The sequence below is a fragment of the Pteropus alecto genome, unplaced genomic scaffold (genome assembly GCF_000325575.1).
Source record: "Pteropus alecto unplaced genomic scaffold, ASM32557v1 scaffold129, whole genome shotgun sequence".
NCBI classification, from domain to species: domain Eukaryota; kingdom Metazoa; phylum Chordata; class Mammalia; order Chiroptera; family Pteropodidae; genus Pteropus; species Pteropus alecto.
Genome location: NW_006442597.1, coordinates 674,111 through 693,806, shown reverse-complemented (window position 1 = coordinate 693,806; position 19,696 = coordinate 674,111). Strand labels below are relative to the sequence as shown.

The 19,696-nt window shown below is 34.8% G+C and overlaps 1 protein-coding gene across 2 annotated transcripts in view; it reads right to left on the bottom strand.

The window, feature by feature from the left end:
- CENPP (centromere protein P) overlaps positions 1-19,696 on the bottom strand; it is a 207,293-nt gene that overhangs the window by 159,850 nt on the left and 27,747 nt on the right. The gene's annotated exons all lie outside the window — the stretch shown is intronic.

The window sequence follows — 19,696 nt, the reverse complement described above, 5'->3', positions numbered from 1 at the left end:
AGGGAACAATGATTAGAATGACTGTGTATTTCTCACCAAAAGACCACGGAAGTCAGAAGCAAGTGGCACATTTTTCAAGTGCTGACAGACACGAACTGTTAAACTAAAACTCTAAATTCAGAGAAAATATCTTCAGGAATGAAAGTAAAATAAAGACATTCTCATATTAAAAAAAATTAAGACATTTGTTCCCAGAGACATCATCATTCACATGGTTGTTTTTAGCTCATTGAGCATATTTAAAATAGCTTATTTAAAGTCTTTGTCTAGTAAGTCCAGTGTCTTCGCATGTCAGGAACTGTTTCTATTGACTGATTGCTTTTTTCCTGTGTATGAGCCATATTTTTTTTGTTTCTTTATGTTTTGCCTGTCTTGTAATTTTTGTTGCAAACTGAACATTATAATAATATAGTATGGCAATTCTCAAAATCAGATTGCCCCTCTCCCCAGGGTTTGTTTCTTGTTATTTTTGTTTGTTTAGTGACTTTTCTGAAATAATCTGTAGTCTGTACTCCTTATTGTATTTAACTACTGAAGCTTCTGCTCAGTTAGCTAATATTTGAACAAAGATTTACTTAAACACCTAGAACCCAGGTCTCCCAGTCTTTGCCAAGGGGCTCTTCGTGTATCTAGGGTACGTCTTCAATACTCAGCAAAGTAACTGAAACTACCTTAGCCCTCACTTCCTGCTTTTAAAAAGCCTCATGATTAGCTAGTAGTGACAACTTAGGGCCATCTCAGGTCTTTCCTGAGCATGCACATAACCCTGGGCATGCACACAACCCAACACATAAGCAGGACCTTCTAGATACCTAGGAATATGTTAGGGCTTTTCAGAGTCCCTATTGCAATCCTACACTCCAGCTTTTCCTTTTAAGCTTTTTGGTTACCCTATTAATTGCTGCAGTTGTTAACCACCACCTCAGGCAACCATGAAGTTTAAAAATTGCCTCCAAATATCTTCCAAATGCTCCTAGTGAAAAGACTTTCAAACTGGATGAGTTCTCAGTCAGGTCAAATATAGTCTTGTAAATGAGATATTTCAGGGAACCAAAAAAACTGAATAATACTAATAATGAGGCTTTGAATAAGTTTGAACCTATTCTGCATCCTCTGGTGATTACAGGCTTTTGGTAATCAAGGCTACCGCAAAACTAGTAAGGGAGAGATGGGAACAGGGCATTTAAAAAGCCACAAAGCTCACTTTTCTTTCAAAGATTCCGCTGTTTTTCCTGAATAAATGTTCCCTGATTGTTACAAGCATTTGGTTTATTTCTAGAATTCTAAAAAATCTAATTCTTACAGTTTCTGCCAGTTTTTTTGTTGTGTTTATGGAGAAGAGAATCTTCAAAGGAATTTCCTTACTCTGCTAGTTTCACTGTTGTCTATGTCTTGGAATATAAAAAAAACTCAAAGAAGGTTCTGTATTAACCATGTCTTTTATTCTCTGTATTCTGATGCTTTGACATATGGAGCCTTGCTGACTCTGAAGGAACTGTCCCTCCCAAGGTTAACCAATTCTGAGATAGTAAACAACTCACTCCTAAGTGTGCTTTTCAAATGTCATCCAACCAGTCCAGAACCCACGCCCCAACAGCTTCCTTTATCAGGCTCTCCTACTCTGGCCACTATCCATCTGCCCTAATCACCCTAGGGCCAGGAACCAGTCAACTAAGGAGAGTTCCTATACCCCAGAGCCTCCTATTCACATTAGCCAGGCCAAAGCCTGCTCACACTGCCTCATCTGTTACTTCCCTCAGAAACCACAATAAAGGCTCTTGCCTAGTTTCTCCTTCTCCCTCTGCCTCATGACCTATTCCAGCGTTTCTCCTCATGGCCCACAGTGGCAATGTCTGCCCCTCCTCCTGGGAACTGTGAGTAACAAACTGACTTTTCAATGGCAATCATCTCTTTGTCTGCTGGCCTTAATCAATAAATAATATGACACCTATTAAAATAGGCTCCCATGCATTTATTCTTTATTAGCCATGCAGTACATATGAATATAGATGTTATATCAAACATAAGTTGTTGGTTCCTGCAGATAGCAAAAAAAATGACTCCACAATAAACAGCAGTGGTGAGGTTTATTTTCTCCACAAAACTGGTCTTCACGGTAACCATATATTTCCATGAAAGAGACTAACTTGGGGCAGCTCTTGATCATCAAGTAAATAACCCTCTGAATCCACTTTGCAGCTAATCTCAGTGAGCTTATTAGAACTTAGAATGATAGCTCCATGAGGGCACTTGTGGAAGTCAGTACAGGAATTAATTGAAATGTGATTCTTAGATGTCCTTGAAATAAACTAAGACATATGGAAAATGCGCATGTGTGTTTAACAGACATTCAGCTAACCCATATATTGATTAATGAAAGTTTTCTCCCAAATCCCTTTCAGTTATAGCTTTTTATACATTTCTGTGCTTTTTTTTTTTCAAAAAGAGTACTTTTTTAAAAACAATTAAAGAAATTATCTGACACACAGAATTCATTCTTGAGGAATTTTTATAACTAGATTAGTTGAGTATACTGTAAATAGTAGTGGGCATGCATACTTAGTGAAGGAGTTTAGGAATCTGTGCCACAGTAATACCAAACAATAAGCAATTTGCAAAATGAAGTAATTCCCTGTAGAATGGGTGGCCCATAGGAACAGTGTTTTGTAGATCCAGTTTTGCTGAGAAGTATTCCCAAAATATTGACAATCACTCCATGTTGTAAAAGAGAGACCTCTTAGATGTTCTTTTAACAACTCTATTATTACAAATCCAATAAGCGCCATTATTTCTCAGAAATATTTTTGATTCATAAACATATAAACTTTCAGAATGGATAGAACCTTGCAAATAATTTTATCTAATTCCTTCATTTTGCAGATGAAGAAAGAGCTTCACTGAGATCAAATATCTTTCCCAATTCAGTGGCATTAGTCATTAGTTTAAGAATGAGTGCAATATGATATATGAAGGTACACCATCCTTAACACCTATTTCTAAATTATATTAAAGATAAGATATACATACTGAGTGATTATAACATAAGGTACAATGTGATACATTTTTAGAAAGTACCTAGAGTTGATAACCAACTGGGTGCATTAAGGCAAGACTAGCTCCTTGACCTACTTACATATCCCCCAATTAAAGAGGACTTCCCTGACCAGGCTATTTGAAAATGGAGACTTCCACCCAAGATGGCTGAAGAGGTAGATGCTGTGCTTCCCTCCTCCCAGGACTACATCAAAATTACAACTAAATTACAGAGCAATCATCACTAAGAACCACCTGAAAACTAGCTGAACAGAATTCCCATAACTAAGGATATAAACAAGCCAAGCAGGTAGGAAGGGAGGAAACATGGAACAAGCTGCCCTTATAGCCACATCATGGTGGTTAAGAATCTGGAAAGATATCTCGGCTGCAGAGGTCCCCCATGAGGTGAGTAGGATCTCAGTTCCACACCAGGCTCCACAGCCCAGGGCACGAGGGCCAGGAAGAGAAGTCCCCTTAACATCTGGCTGCGAAAACCAGAGTAGATTATGTTTGAGAAAGATATCGGGATGCAAAAGACCCGATATCTTGCTCACAAACTCACTCGCTCAGAGCTGCAGCTCAAAAAAGCACCAGGGACATACAGGGAGGAAATATATTGACTAGCTTCAGGACAAGGGCTGTAGGGAGAGAAGTCAGAGCAGCTATCTCCAAGGAGGAATGTGCTGACAGATACAACTGTTCCTTTGTTGAGCTCTCCACCTAACCAGACTGCAGGCCCACAAAGTTACCAAATCTGAACTCCATTTACCTGAATAATACTTTTAGTCTCACCTTGGTGATTCCTTGAGACCTCAACTAACCCAAATTGCACCTCTGATCAGACCACTTACAGTGGATTTTCCTCACAAATTGCCTGCCTCGTCTTACACTGCAAACTTTCCAAAAATCTCTCAAAGGTCCGCAAACCCCAAATGACCAGCAGCCACCCTCAGTATGCCCTGAACCTCTTGCAAAGCTGCCCCAAGCTGGGAACTAATGGCAACTGGCTTCAGTTCGCAGCATAGCTTCTCCCAGGTGTCTCCAAGTCCAGCACAGGTAGTTACTTTGTAACTCCTACAAGGTGGCCCCGAGCCAGGCATAGGCAGTGGCTGACCTCGGCCAGCACTGGAGCCCATCCCAAGAGGGACTAGAACCAACACACCTGGTGGCTGGCTTCAGATCACACCAGAAAACCACCCAACGAGCTCCACAAATGACACACCCAAGGGGCAGACTGTACAGGCAGCAGAGCACCACTAAACTGAATCCATCTCCATGGAGTTAGCCCCTGTACAATAGTTTGTCTGCTATAGTCACAGCCAGTCCTTACAGCCAGTCATCCTGAGGGTCAATACCACCCAGTGACATGCCAACAGCAATGAGGCTTAACTATAACAGGAGGGCACACACAATCCAGACAAGGGACACCCTTGAACAACCCGGCTTAGGTGACCAGGAAGACTGCACCATTGGACCCCACAGGACATCGACTACATAAGGGCACTCCACCAAGACTGGGAGATGTAACAGATCTAATACACAGAAACAAAGACAGGGAAGCAGACAAAACAAGAAGAAGAAGAAGAAAAAAAAACATGTCACAAATGAAAGAACAGGAGAGAACTCCAGGAAAAGAAATAAATGAAATGGAGGCAAGCAACCTACGAGACACAGAGGTCAAAACACTGGTTATAAATACTCTTAATGAGCTGGAGAAGAACAGATAAACTCAGTGAGAACTTACATAAAGAGATACAGATCATTATAAAGAACCAGCCAGAAAAGAAGTATAACTGAAATAAAGACTACATTAGAGAACATCAACAGCAGATTAGATGAAACGAAGGATCAAATTAGCAATCTGGAAAACAAGGTAGTGGAAAACACCCAATTGTAACAGTAAAAAGAAAAAAGAATCCAAAAAATGAGGGTAGTTTAAGGGACCCCTGGGACAACATCAAGCATTACACTTACAACATTTGCATCATAGGGATACCAGAAGAAGAGACAGAGCAAAGAACTGAAAATCTATTTCAAGAAACAATTAGTGAAAACTTTCCTAACTTGACAAAGGAAACAGATGTACACAAGTTCAGGAAGTGCAGAGAATTCCAAACAAGAACCCAAAGAGGCCCGCACCAATACACATCATCATTAAAATGCCAAAAGTTAAAGAATTTAAAAGCAGCAAGAGAAAAGCAGTAAGTTACCCACAAGGGAGCTCCCATAACACTGTCAGCTGATTTCTTAACAGAAATTTTGCAGGCCAGAAGAGACAGCCATGAAAAATTCCAAGTGATGAGAAGCAAAGACATAACCAAGACTACTCTGCCCAGAAGGTTATCATTTAAAATCGAAAGAGATGAGAACTTCCCAGATAAGAAAAAGCTAAAAGAGTTCATCACCAGCAAATTAGCATTACAAGAAATGTTAAAAGGACTTCTTTAAGAAGAAGGAAGGAAAAAGAACATGAATAAGTACAATAAAATGGCAATAACTACATACCCGTCAATAATTACTTTAAATGTAAATGAACAAAATGCTCCAATCAAAGGGCACTGGGTGGCAGAACAGATTAAAAAACAAGACTTATACATATGCTATATATAAGAGACCCATTTCAGATTGAAAGTAATGGAATGGAAAAAGATATTTCATGCAGATGGAAAGGAAAAGAAAAGTGGCGTAGCAATACTTATATAAAACAAAACAGACTTTAAAAAAGGCTATATAAGGAACAAAAAAGGACACTTTATAATCATAAAAAATCAGTCCAACGAGAGGATATAACCTTTATAAACATTTATGTACTCAACATAGGAGCACCTAAATATGTAAAGCAAATATTGACCAACATAAAGGGAAAGATTGACAATAATCCAGTAATTGAAGGGGACTTTTAAATTCCATTGACATCAATGGATAGATAATTCGGAAAGACAATCAACAAGAAAACAGCAGCCTTAAATGACACATTAGATAAGATGACTTTAATTGATATTTTTAGAACAATTTCACCCCAAATCAGCACAATATACATTCTTTTCAAGCGCACATGAAACATTTTCCAGGATAGACCATATGTTATGCCACAATACAATTCTCAACAAATTTAAGAAGATTAAAATCATATCAAGCATGTTCTCTGAACACATTAATATGAAACTAGAAATCCATTACAGGAAGAAAACTGAAAAACACACAAACACATGAAGGCTAAATAACTTGCTATTAAACGATGAATGAGTTAACAATGAGAGTAAAGAAGAAATCAAGAAACCAAAAAATTACCTTGAGACAAATAAAAATGAAAACACGATAACCCCAAGTCTATGCGACACAGCCAAAGCAATTCTAAGAAGGAAATTCAAAGCAATGGAGGCCTATCCCAACAAACAAGAAAAATTTCAAATTAACGATCTAACTTTACTCCAATAGGAACTAGAAGAAAAAAAAAGAACAGAAAAAGCTCAACATGAGTAGAAAGAAGGAAATAAGGTCAGAGCAGAAATAAACAAAAGTCTAAAAAAAAATACAAAAAAAGCAATGAAACCAAGAGTTGGTTCTTCGAAAGATAAAAAGAACTGATTAACCTTTAATCAGATTCATCAAGAAAAAAAGACAGGACCCAAATAAATAAAATCAGAAATGAAAAAGAAGTGAAAACTGACACCATAGAAATAGAATGGATTATAAAAAAAAAAAAAATACCATGAATAATTATAAGACAACAAATTTCTTCTAGGAACAACCTAGAAGAAATGGAAAAATTCCTAGAAACATACAATCTTCCAAGACTGAATCAAGAAGAAACAAAATCTGAATAGACCGATAACTACTAATGAAATTGAATCAGTAATCAAAAACTCCCAACAAATAAAAGCCCTGGGCCAGACAGCTTCACAGGTGAATTTTACCAAACAGTCAAAGAAGAATTAATACCTATCCTTCTTATACTATTCCAAAAAAAATGAAGAGGAAGGAAGGCTCTCAAACTCATTTTGTGAGGTCAGCATTATCATGAAACCAAAACAGTAGAAAATGACACCGAAGAAAGGGAGGGAGAGAGGGAGGGAAAGAAGGAAGGAGGGAAAGAAGGAAGGAAGGAAAAAAGAAGAAGAAAAAATTATAGGCCAATATTCCTAATGAATATAGATGCAAAAGTCCTCAACAAACGATTAGCAATCAAAATCCAGCAATACATTAAAAAGATCAGACACCATGATCAAGGGGAATTTATTCCCAGAATACAATGTTAGTTCAATATCTGCAAATCAATTAACAGACAAAATGAAACATAAAAATGAAACAAAAATCATGTGATCATATCAAGAGATGCAAAAAAAGCATTTGAAAAAATCCAGCATTCATTTATGATAAAAACTCTCAGCAAAGCAGGAATAGAGGGAACATATCACAATATAATATAGGTCATATATGACAAACCTACAATATCAAGAATAAGACAAGGATATCCACTTTCGCCACTTTTATTCAACATAGTTTTGGAAGTGCTAGCCATAGCAATCAGACAAGAAAAAAAAAGCCTATCCAAATTAGAATGGAAGACGTAAACTGTCATTATCTGCAGATGACATGATACTAGATAGAGAGAACCCCAAAGAGTCCACCAAAAAACTATTAGCACTAATGAATGAATTCAGTAAATTAGCAAGATACAAAATTAATATTCAGAAGTCAGTTGCATTTTTATATAAATAATGAACTATCAACAAGAGAAATAAAGAAAACAATTCATTTATAATTGCATCAAAAATAAAATAAAATACCTAGGAATAAATTTAACCAAATGTGTTAAAAGCCCTGTACTCAGAACATTATAAGACACTAAAGAAAGAAACTTAAAAAGATTCAAATAAATGGAAGGATATACCATGCTCATGGATAGGAATTAACATCATTAATATGTCCTTACTACCCAAAGCAATCTACAGATTCAATGCAATCCCTGTCAAAATACCAATGGCATTTTTCACAGAACTAGAACAGATAATCCTAAAACTCATGTGTAACCAGAAAAGATCCTGAACAGCCAAAATAATCTTGAGAAATAACAAAGCTGGGGATATGACTCTACCTGATATCAAACTACACTACAAGGCTAATCAAAACAGCATACTATTGGTATAAAAACAGCATAGTACTGGCATAAAAACAGATGCATAGATCAATGGAACAGAACAGGAAGCCTAGAAATAAAGCCATTCCGATATGGTCACATAACCTATGACAAAAGCGGCAAAAATACTTAATGGGGTAGAGACAGTACCTTCAATAAATGGTGTTAGGAAACATAAACCAAGACATGCAAAAATATAAAATTTCTTACACCATATACAAGAGTAAACTCAAAATGGATTAAAGACATAAATGTAAGACCTGAAACTATAAAACTCCTAGAAGAAAACAAGCAATAAACTCTTTGATATTGCTCTTAGTAATATCTTTTTGGATATTTCTCCTTGGGTAAGGAATATAAAAGAAAAAATTAGCAAATGGGAATACATCTAACTAAAGAATTTTTGCACTGTGAAGGAAACTAACAATAAAAAGAAAAAAAATTTATCAAATGGGAGAAATATTCACTAATGATACATTTGATAAAGGATTAATATCCAAAATATATAAGGAACATGAAAAAAAAAACCAATTCAATTAAAAAATGGGCAGAGAAAATGAGTAGACATTTCTCCAAAGAGGACATACAAATGGCCAGTAGACATATGAAAAGATGCTTGACAACACTAATCCTCACAGAAATGCAAATCAAGACCACAAAGAGATATCGCATCACACCTGTCATAATGGATCTTATCAAAAAAATCAACAAACAACACCTGTTAGCAAGGACGTGGAGAAAAAAGAACCCTCATGCACTGTCGGTAGAACAGCAAATTCACACAGCCACTATGGAAAACAGCATGGAGGTTCCTCAAAAAATTAAAAATGGAATAACCATATGACCAAGCAATTCCACTTCTGGGTATTTACCTGATAAAATCCAAAACACTAATTCAAGAAGATATATGCAACCCTATATTCATTGCAGCATTATTCGCAATAGCCAAGATATGGAAACAGCCTTTGGATAGACGATTGGACAAAGAAGATGTGGTACATACATACAATGAAATATTACTTGGCCATAAATAAAAATGAAATCTTGCCATTTACAACAACATGGATAGACCTAGAGGTTATTATGCTAAGTGCAATAAGACAGACAGAGAAAAGCAAATACCATATGATTTCACTTATATGTGGCATCTAAAAAACAAAATAAATTAAACAAAACAAACAAACTCATAGATACAAAGAACAAACTGATGGTGCTAGATGGGAAGGGGGTTGGGGGCTGGGTGAAAAAGGTGAAGGAATTAAGAAATACAAATCTCTTAAATAGTCACAGAGTTGTAAAGTACAGCATAGGGAATATAGTCAATAATACTGTAATAACTATGTATGGCTCCAAGACTTATCGAGGTGACCACTTTTTGAATTATATAAATGTCTAATCTACATTGTACACCTGAAACTAATATTTATGTCAACTATAATTGAAAAATTACAAAATAAATATAAATGGATACCTCGCCTTCACCCTGTGCATTCCCTATATCCCATTCTACTTTATTTTCCTCATAACATTTATCTATGTATTACTTACTTTTTATCAGTTTTATTTACTGTTTCCCATACTAGAAAACAAGTTTATGAGGGCAGAGATGTTTTGTTTTGTTCACTTCTACATATTAAGCACTGACAACAAAGCTTGCCATATAGTAGGTATGCACTACATTCCCATAGCATTATCTCATCATTTACTACACATTACTGGTTTTGCTCATTCCTAGTTTGTCAGTTTCATGAAGTCAGAAAATACATATCTTGTTCATCATTATATTCTTAAAGATTAATACAGTACAAAGTATATAATATGCTTTCAACACATGTATTTATTTTTAAATTTACATATTGGGATAGGAGAGGTATTGCTTGAGCCTAGGAAATCTTTTAATTCCAGAATATAAGGAAGTGCTCGAAAATACAATAAGAAGATCCCATACAAATTCAGGAGCCAGCTTGAAGGGTTTCTCACTGATCAAATCTAAGATAATTTGAGCACCAAAATATATAAGAAGAGTAAGGAATTATAAGTCACTGATAAAAATATGAATAAAACTATATCCATAATAAAGAGATATGTACATATAAACACACATACATAGGGGAGAAGAGAGATTTATTTCTTAAGCACAAGGCATAATGGCTATTGAGAAATGTAGAGGAAGTACATTTGAAAATGAGTTGGAAAAAAATCAATCATCAGAGGATGCTAAATCTAGGTAAAAATTATAATGAAGAGTAGTATCTGTATGGTCACAAAGTGTCTACCTACAGACTGCCTATTAGTTGTAAGGAAGGAAAAAAACAATAACAGTGATAATGTAGTGGAGAATGAGGCAATGGTTTGACTGAATGATCAAAGTTAAAATCACCTCTGAGGGACAGATATTTGAAAAGAACAAAACATCACCTATATGGTATTTTACCATATACAAAGTAGCAACTGGTCCTAAGAAAAGATCAAAGACAAAATAAAGAACATTCTATTGGATACAGGTGGCAGGGGAGGTAGAAGAACTGTATTTTTTAAAAATAGCAAAGTCATAAAAGGCAAAAAAAGACTCTGAAATTGTTTCAGAATAAAGGAATCTATAGAGACATGACAAATAAATACAATACTTGACCCTAGACTGGATCATGTACTACAAGGAAAAAGATAATGCAATAAAGATAATTATTAGATGAACTACCAAAATTGGAATATGTATGGCAAATTAAATAAAAGTATTATATCGATGTCAATTTATAAAGTCGATCATGGCACTATGAATATATAAGAGAATATCTCTATTCTTATAAATGCACACCAGTGTATTTAGGAGAACAGAGCCACGATATATGCAATGTTCTAAAAAGGTTCCATGAGGGAAAAGCAACAGAAATAGTAAAAATCTGGGTAAACATAACAAACTATTAGTCTTCTCTTAAGTTTGTTAAACTATGTATAATAGTCAAGAGTAAAAATTATCTCAGAAGCTAAGCAGGGTCAGGCTTAGTTAGTACTTGGATGGGAGACCACCTGGGAATACCAGATGCTGTAGATGTTAAAAAAAAAAAAAAAAAGGTAAAAATTATAACATTGTCCGACTGAGTTTTCAATCCATACATATGAATGTAATTCATATGAAAATTGTAACATGAAGCAGGGAGGGAAAGGAATCTACATGATTATAAGTTTTCCAGACTATACTTACAGTGGCAAAGTATTAAACCTAAGTAGACTGTTAAAAGTTAGGTTATGTATGCTGCAATCCTTCTAGCAGCCAATTAAAAAAATTACAAACACATATGGCCCAAAAGTCAGATAAATTAAAACAGAATACTAAAAAATATTTAAATAATCCAAAAGAAAGCAGGAAATGGGAACAGAGGAACAAATGACCAAAGGGGACGCAAAGAAAAGAATGAATAAGAGTAGCTGCATTAATAGACAGCTACATAAACATATATTTTACAGGAAACACGAGATTAAGTGTTAAAACTTATTCCAATATCTATTACAAATACCTTTTTAACATCTGAGTGAAAAAAATACTCTTCAGAGAACATAAGCCCATAAAGAGTAGCAGTTACTTCATTAGAATTTACAGGTCAAAGTGACATGATATTTTCATCTCTATCAAACAAGGTAGCTAGAAATAAGTTCATGATCATGTGATGAGGGAGTGAGCCAAGAAAAAAAAAATCTTCAAAACTACAAGGCCAAAATATAAACACACACTACAGACACTGAGAGAGAAAGAGAAACAGACTGTTCCATTACATAAATTTTAAAAAAGAACTTTATTTAAAAGTGGAGTAAGTCACAATTCCATGAACCCCATTTACATTTCCATAAAAGGTACTCTATTACAGCATATGTAGTTTTCCATTATAGAAAGAAATTGTGTGTCATATAGCTGTAAGAGAGATTGTAATTTATTTATTTTTCCCAAGCACAGTCCAAACTTCACTAAATATAAAACAGATGTCATGGATTTCTTTCACAAAATGCTGGAGTAGTCAGAAAAGTAAAATAACTTTAAATGCCTCTTTCTCAAGGACAAAGGAAAACAAAGAGAAATTTAGAATAAAAAGTCTAAACTTTAATTTCAAAAATTCCTAGGAATATTAGGTTTAAAACCAGCTGAATACCAGAAGTTAATTCACTAAAATATTATCAGTTGCTCTCACACATCGCTGGTGGGAATGTAAAATAGTATGGTTGCTCTAGTAAAGTTGGCAGTTTATTATAAATTTAAACATATCCTTATCACACTACCCAGCAATTTCCACTTCTGATTAATCACCCTAGAGAAAGAAAACTTATATACACACAAAAACCTCTAATGAATGTTTATAGCAGCTCTACTTATAATCAACAAAACTGGTAATACCCCAAATGTTTTCCAATGGGCAAATGGATAAACTAGTATTCATACAATGAATACTACCCAGAAGTGAAAAGATGGATGAATCTCAAAGGAATACTAAGAAGGCAGTCTCAAAAGGTTACACACTGTGATTTCATTTATTTGACATTTTGAAAAAGGCAAAAACTCTAGTGATGAAGATCACAGCAGGTTTTGCCAGGTGTTAAAAGTAGAGAGAGGGTGTGACTATAAGGGACAACATGAGAGATTTCTTTCTGTGTTGATGGAACTGTTCAATATCCTGATTGTGGTGGTGGTTACACAGAAACCATTCAATATGAATAAAAAGAAAAAGATTGAAAAAACAAACAGAGGCTCAAGAACATGTGGGACAACACTAAAAGGTTTTATATTTATGTCATCAGAGACCTAGAAGCAAAGGAGAAAAAGTATTGAGGAAAAAAATTTTTTTTCGAGGAAATACTGACTGAACTCCAAATTTGGTAAAAAGACAAATTCAAGAACCTCAAGTAGTCCCAGAGATGATAAACACAAAGAAATCCATGCCTAAACACATCATAATCAAATTGAAAATAAAAGAAAAAGAAATTATCCTGAAATCAGAGAAAAATAGACACATTTCATACAGGGAAACATGGATTCAAAGAAGGTAGATTTCTCAACAGAAACCATGGAGGCCAGAAGGAAGTGAAATAACATTTTTAAAATATGGAAAGAAAAGACCTGTCAATCCAGAATTCAATATCTAGTGAAAATATCTTTCATGAACAAAAGTTTAATAACGATAGTCTCAGATAAATGAAAACTAAAAGAATTTGTCCAAGTGAATCTACTCAAAAAGAAATACTAAAGAAAGTTCTTCAGCTGAAAAGAAAATGATACCACAGAAAAACCTGGAATATCAGAAATGAAGGAAGAGCAACTAAAATGGTAAAAGTCTGCATAAATGTATCAGATTTTACTTCTTCTAAATTCCTTAAAACATGTAAAAAGGCAGAAAATATGATTTATAATATCATCTGATCAGTGTTTCAATGTATGTAGAACACATGACTAAAAATAGATTAATTCTAATCTCTATAGCAATCAGAAATTATATATATACATACACTTTACATATGTAAGAGATATAGCAAAAATCAACTTAAAATGGAATATTGAAAAGTATTCAAATAATCCAAAAAAGGCATGAAAGGAAAACAAACAAAAAAAAAACTCACAAGAGAGAACAGAAAAGATAATTGAATGGTATACCTCAATCCAAACATATCGATTATATTAAATGTAAATAAATCATAGATCTAAATGTAAAATATAAAATTATAAAAATTTCTAAAATTTTTGAAGAAAATCTTCATGACCTGAGGTTAGGCTAAAAGTTCTCAAGACATTATACCAAAAACATGAGAAATTCTTAAAATCAAAAAATTTTGTTCTTTGAAAGATACCATTAAGAAAAAGAAAAGACAAGCTACAGGATGGGACAAAATATTTGGAAATTGCATATACGACAAAGAATTTATATGCAGAGTATATAAAAACTCTCAGAGCAACAGTAAGAAAAGAAATGAAGCAACTTCTTAAATTTAGACATTTTATGGGATATTCAAAGCAGGCCCATAATACTGAAAACCATTATAAGTAAATATATGACATCACTCGATTAAGTGACAAGTTTAATTGTAAATTACATTATTACTAATGACTGCATTTTCAAATGTATTTATAATAAGTTTACAGAACTAATTGACCTGGAAGCAATGTCCTGGAAATATATTTCTTTTTATATGGAAATATACATATTTATGTTTTTTTATAGATAATTTTTTTTTAAGAATAGACATTGCTATGATTTAGGAATAATGGATGGATGAATAAATTTTAGATATCAAAGTTTTGCTGTATATAGAAGAAAATAACTTTTTCATGTCTAATAGTCAAAATTTGTTCTGTAGTGCTGTTGTCAGAAAATAAAATGGCAAAGGAATGCTCAAAAACAATACGAAACAAAACAAATAACCCAATAAAGCAATGAGTAAAAGACTTGAACATCAACTTCACTAAAGAAAATAAACAGATGGTAATTAAACACATATAAAGATGGTTATATTACTAACCATTAGGAAAATGAGATATACTACACTCCTACTAGAATGGCTAAATTGAAAAACACATAAATACCATATGTTGACGAGACTGTGGCGCTACCAAAACTCTCATGTATTGCTGGCTGGAATGCAAAATGGTACAACCATCTAGAAAATGGCCTGGTAGTAAAATACACTTAACATATGACGGAAGAAACTAACTCCCAGGTATTCATCCTAGAGCAGAAGTCAGTAAACTTTCCTTAATGGGCAAGATAGTAAATACTTCAGGCATGTAGGCAATATGGTCTCTGTTACAACTACTTCACTCTGCTATTATAACATGAAAACAACTATAGACAATAAGTAAAGGAATGGGTATGGCTGTGTTTAAATGAAACTTTTATAAAAATGGGCAGCTGGTCTGTAAATCAGTTTGCCTACCCCAACTAAGAGAAATGAAAACTTACATTCACACAAAACCCTCTATACAAATGTTTATATAACTTCTATTCATAACAGCAAAAAACTGGAAACAACCCAAATGTCTTTCAGTGGGTAAATAGGTCAACTATGGAATACTCATATAGTAGAATACTATTCAGCAATGTAAAGGAAAAATATATTGATACAAGCAACAACAGGGATGATCTCAAAGGTATTATCTTGAGTTAAATAAGCCAGTTGCAAAAGTTTACATACTGTGTGATTCTATTTGGAAAAGGCAAAACTCTATTGATGAAGAACAGACCAACGGTTGCCGGGGCACAGGAGTGGGAGTGGGAGTTATATCTAAAACAGGGCAGCATGAGGGAGTTTTTTTTTTGGTATTAGGGAACTGTTGTTTATTCTGATTATGGTGGTAGTTATAAGAATTTATATTTGTGTTAAATTGGTAAGACTTCTATGACAAAAAAAAGTCAATTTAATTGTATGTTAATTAAAATATATAAAAACAAAAAAAGAAAGAAAAGGAAAGTAAATTACAAAAGAGGTCAAAAAGATCAAAGGAGAACTTTGAGAAATGACCAGTCTTGGCAGTGAGGTTGAAATATCAATGGATGGGTTTAATAACAGCAGCTTAGACACAACTTGAAGAAATATTTATCCTTTACTGGAATATACATCTAAGGAGATAATCTAAAATAACTGCATGGAAAAGCAACTATTAAAAAACAAGATTCTTTATTTAAAAAAAAAGGGAAATTTGAAAAAGAGATACATAGAACTGTTATAAAAGACAAGTATGGTCAGTGAAATTGAAAACTCAATGGATGGGGTTTTAAGAGCAGTTTAGTCACAAAATGAAAAAATAATTACTGAAATATAGACCTGAGGAATAATTAGAAATAAGCACAGAATAATGAAGAGATAAGATATAAAGAAAGGGTAAATCAGATGCAGAAGATAAAAAGATTATATGTCTCAAACTCCAGAATGAGAAGCAAAGTAAATCAGGAAAGAGTTCTGCTGCTACTTAGGATGCAAAAAGCTGCAAAGAAGGTTAATCTCAACCTAACATCAAGGAAATTCTGAATAATCTATAAAATCATAACCTTTCTTTAGCTCATCAAAGACTTGAAGTCACAAGGTAACCAAGTAAAGTAACATTTCTCTCCCTCAAAGAAGGGCAGGAAACATAAACTGTTCATCTTTGGTTAAACATAGAGGAGGGAAGCAGCCACCACACAAGTGGATAACAAGAAATCAGCTAAAATTTCAACAAATTCTTAAAGACAAATGTGAAGTAGAATATCACCATAGAACAGATGGGAACCCGAGACACAAAGGGATTCCATCAGAAAGATTGGGGTCATGGCAGCAGCCTGGAGAGAGCTCCCACCAGTGGCACAGGCATGAAGAGGTGATCAGCTGCTGCTAGGGTACAAAATGAATCCAGAACTCTTCTCTGACGTGAAAGAAACATCCTAAGCCATTGAAGAAGAGGCAGCAAAGTAATGGAAGAAAAAAATCCCTTACTTCAAGAGAGAAGCAGAAGTCAAACTTATCTGACTCTGGGAGAGAGGCAGTAAACACTCCTGCTACCAAGGCAAAGATCCATTGTTTCGGGAATGGGGCCAGAGACAAAAACCTTCTGTTCTGTAGAGGGGCAGGAAACCCACTGGGCCCAGGAACCTACACTAGTACCAAGCCTATGTCTGCTACCACTATGGGAGGAACAAGGAACCCAAGACCATTTACAGACCCAGGTTGAGTTTGGCTGCACTGGGAAGAAGGAGCAGGAATACTGGAGAGCCCTACCTCCAAGGCACAGGTCCACAGGAGCTGCCCAATACTGAAAACATAGGATTCCCTTTGTTCTCACCGTGAACTTCACACCAAGTAACAAGCATCACCTACTGCTAATGGAGCGTCAAGTGCAAAGAAAGATTTCCCTCTGAGGTAAAGACACATAGGGACTGTTGAGAGCCAAGCAGAGCTGGGACACTGAGGTAAACCCTCCAGTTCTCAAAATCCCATCCTCAACATAAAGAAGAATTGAATTTAAATTCACTGCTGGAAGTATTTGAAGCCTATCGTGCCTGAAGGTAATGAAAGCAACAAAAATCCCAAACCCAGCTCAACTGCTGCCTACCTTGAATTAATCTCCATACTAACAGCCTGATAAAAGAAATGTGCCCATTTCTGGGCATAAATACTCTTTGCTTCAGTCTCTACCATTTTACTGTAGATAAAGTCCATCATTCAATAAAAAAATTATGAGACAAAAACTCAAGAAAAAACTACTCAGTGGAAACTAATCAGAAGAATTAGACTCAAAGATGATTCAGATGTTGGGAATATCAGACAGACTATAAAATAACTATGATTAAAAATCATAGAGACAGAAAGAAGGACTGTGGTTGACAGGGGCTGGAGGAAGAAGGAAATGGGGAGATGTTGCTTATGTATATACAGTTTCAATTTTACAAGATGCAATGAGCTATACAGATGGATGATGGTGATGGTAGTACAGCATTATGAATATATTTAATACCACTGAACTTTACACTTAAGAATGATTAAGAATGTAAATTTAAGTTATATATATTTTATCACAATAAAAAAAAATTGGGGAAAAAATATGAGCTACTACAAAGGAACCATGAAATAATCTTGTATCTTAAATGTGGTGGTGGTTTCACAGAAGCTACACAGGAGATAAAATGGCATAGATATGCTTATAAAACTGGTAAAATCTGAAAAAACTCTGGATTTTACTAATGTCAGTTTTCTGGTTTTGTTAGCATTCCACAATTACATGAGATGTTACCATTGTTGGAGGCTGGATGAGGGTGTTTGAAATCTTTTTATATATAGGTTATTTTGCAAATACCCATGAACCTATGATTATTTCAAAATTAAAAGTTAAAAACTGTGTAAGAATAGATGAACTAAGATTGGCAAAATATTGATAACTGTTAAAGGTGCCTAATGGGTAGATGCAAGTTAATTATCATAATATTATTTTTATATATATTTGAAATTTTCCATAATAAAACATTAAATAAAAAATAATTCTGACTAATACATTAAGAGATCTAGTGGAAAAGTTGGACAACATGCATGAATAAGTGGGAAATTTCAGCAGAGAGAGATTTTAAGAATCAAATGAAAATGCTACAACTAAAAAACATTACATTAGAGATAAAAGATTCCTACAATGGGATCACTGGCAGACTGGACTACAGTTGAGGAAAGAATCTGTAAACTTGAAGATAGGGTAAAAGAAATTATCCAAACTGAAATGGAAAAAAATAAAAGGAGTGAAAGGCATTGAACAAAGCATCCAAACACTGAGACAATATATCAAATTGTCAAACATATGCATAATTAGAGTTACAGAAAAGTAGAGAACAGAAGAAGTATTTGAAAAGATATGGTGGAAAATTTTCACACAAATACACCCTAGATATAGCACAAACTGTGGAAAAGAGAAATTAAGAGAAAGGTTTGAAGGTGGACCAAAATACACACAATGAGAAAATAACAATATTAACAGACTACTTGTCACAACCTATGCAATCCAGAAGACACTGAAAGGGTATCTAAAGATGTGAAAGATACCCAGTTGTCAATGGTCAAAAACACATTCCTGATTTTCCTCCCACCTCTCAAACAGTTCCTTTTTAAATTCCTTGGCAGGATCCTTCTCTTCTATTCAGCAGTGCAGTTTAGAATTCCTCATGGTTCAGTTCCAGTCCTTTTCCTATTTTCACTCTATATTCTCTCCATAGGCAATTTCATTCCTGCACAAGGCTTTAACCTCTATCTACTGGCAGATAACTCCAATGTTATGTCTCATACCTACACCTTTTCTGAGCTGCCTTCTCCATATTTTTACTTTGGTGTTTCACAGGCACTCAAATTCAATACGTCCAAAATGAAATCACAATCTCATTTGACTCGGTCCTCTTCCAACTTTCCCTATCTCAACTACTGCAATCACAATCATCAAGAAGTTTTTCCCTGTCAATAACTCCTGACCCCTCTTATTCAACCAACACCATGCCCATTCAATTATACTTCCTAAGTATCCCCAAATCCACCCAGCTACCATTATTCTAGTCCAAACTATAAACTTCTCTTGCTTGAACTGTCTTAACTGCCTAGTCATTGGCCCTCCTGCATCCACTATTGCACCCATTCATTCTCTTCTTCCTTCAGCATCCAGAATAATTCTTTCTAGGATGTCACACCTCTGCCTTTCTTAGACTCTGCTTGAAACCTTTCAACAGCTTTGATCTTAGGACTGTGATCAAACTCCTTATACCAAACTCCATATAATGTGGACCTTCCATACTTTGCTAGCTTCATTTTATATCACACTACCCTGCTCTTGCCTTCCTCGAATGGTTAAGGCATCCTGCCAGTTGCTCACAGATGCCATGCTCCCTCCTAGCACAGTGCCTATGCACAAGCTATTATGTTGAAGATCTCTTTGTTAGTTTATGCCTACTAAGTTTTCAGATGTCAGCTCAAGTTTCAGGAACTCATTCCATGTTCTCCCACAAAGTTAAATTTTTGATGTGTGCTTCAAAAGCATTATGC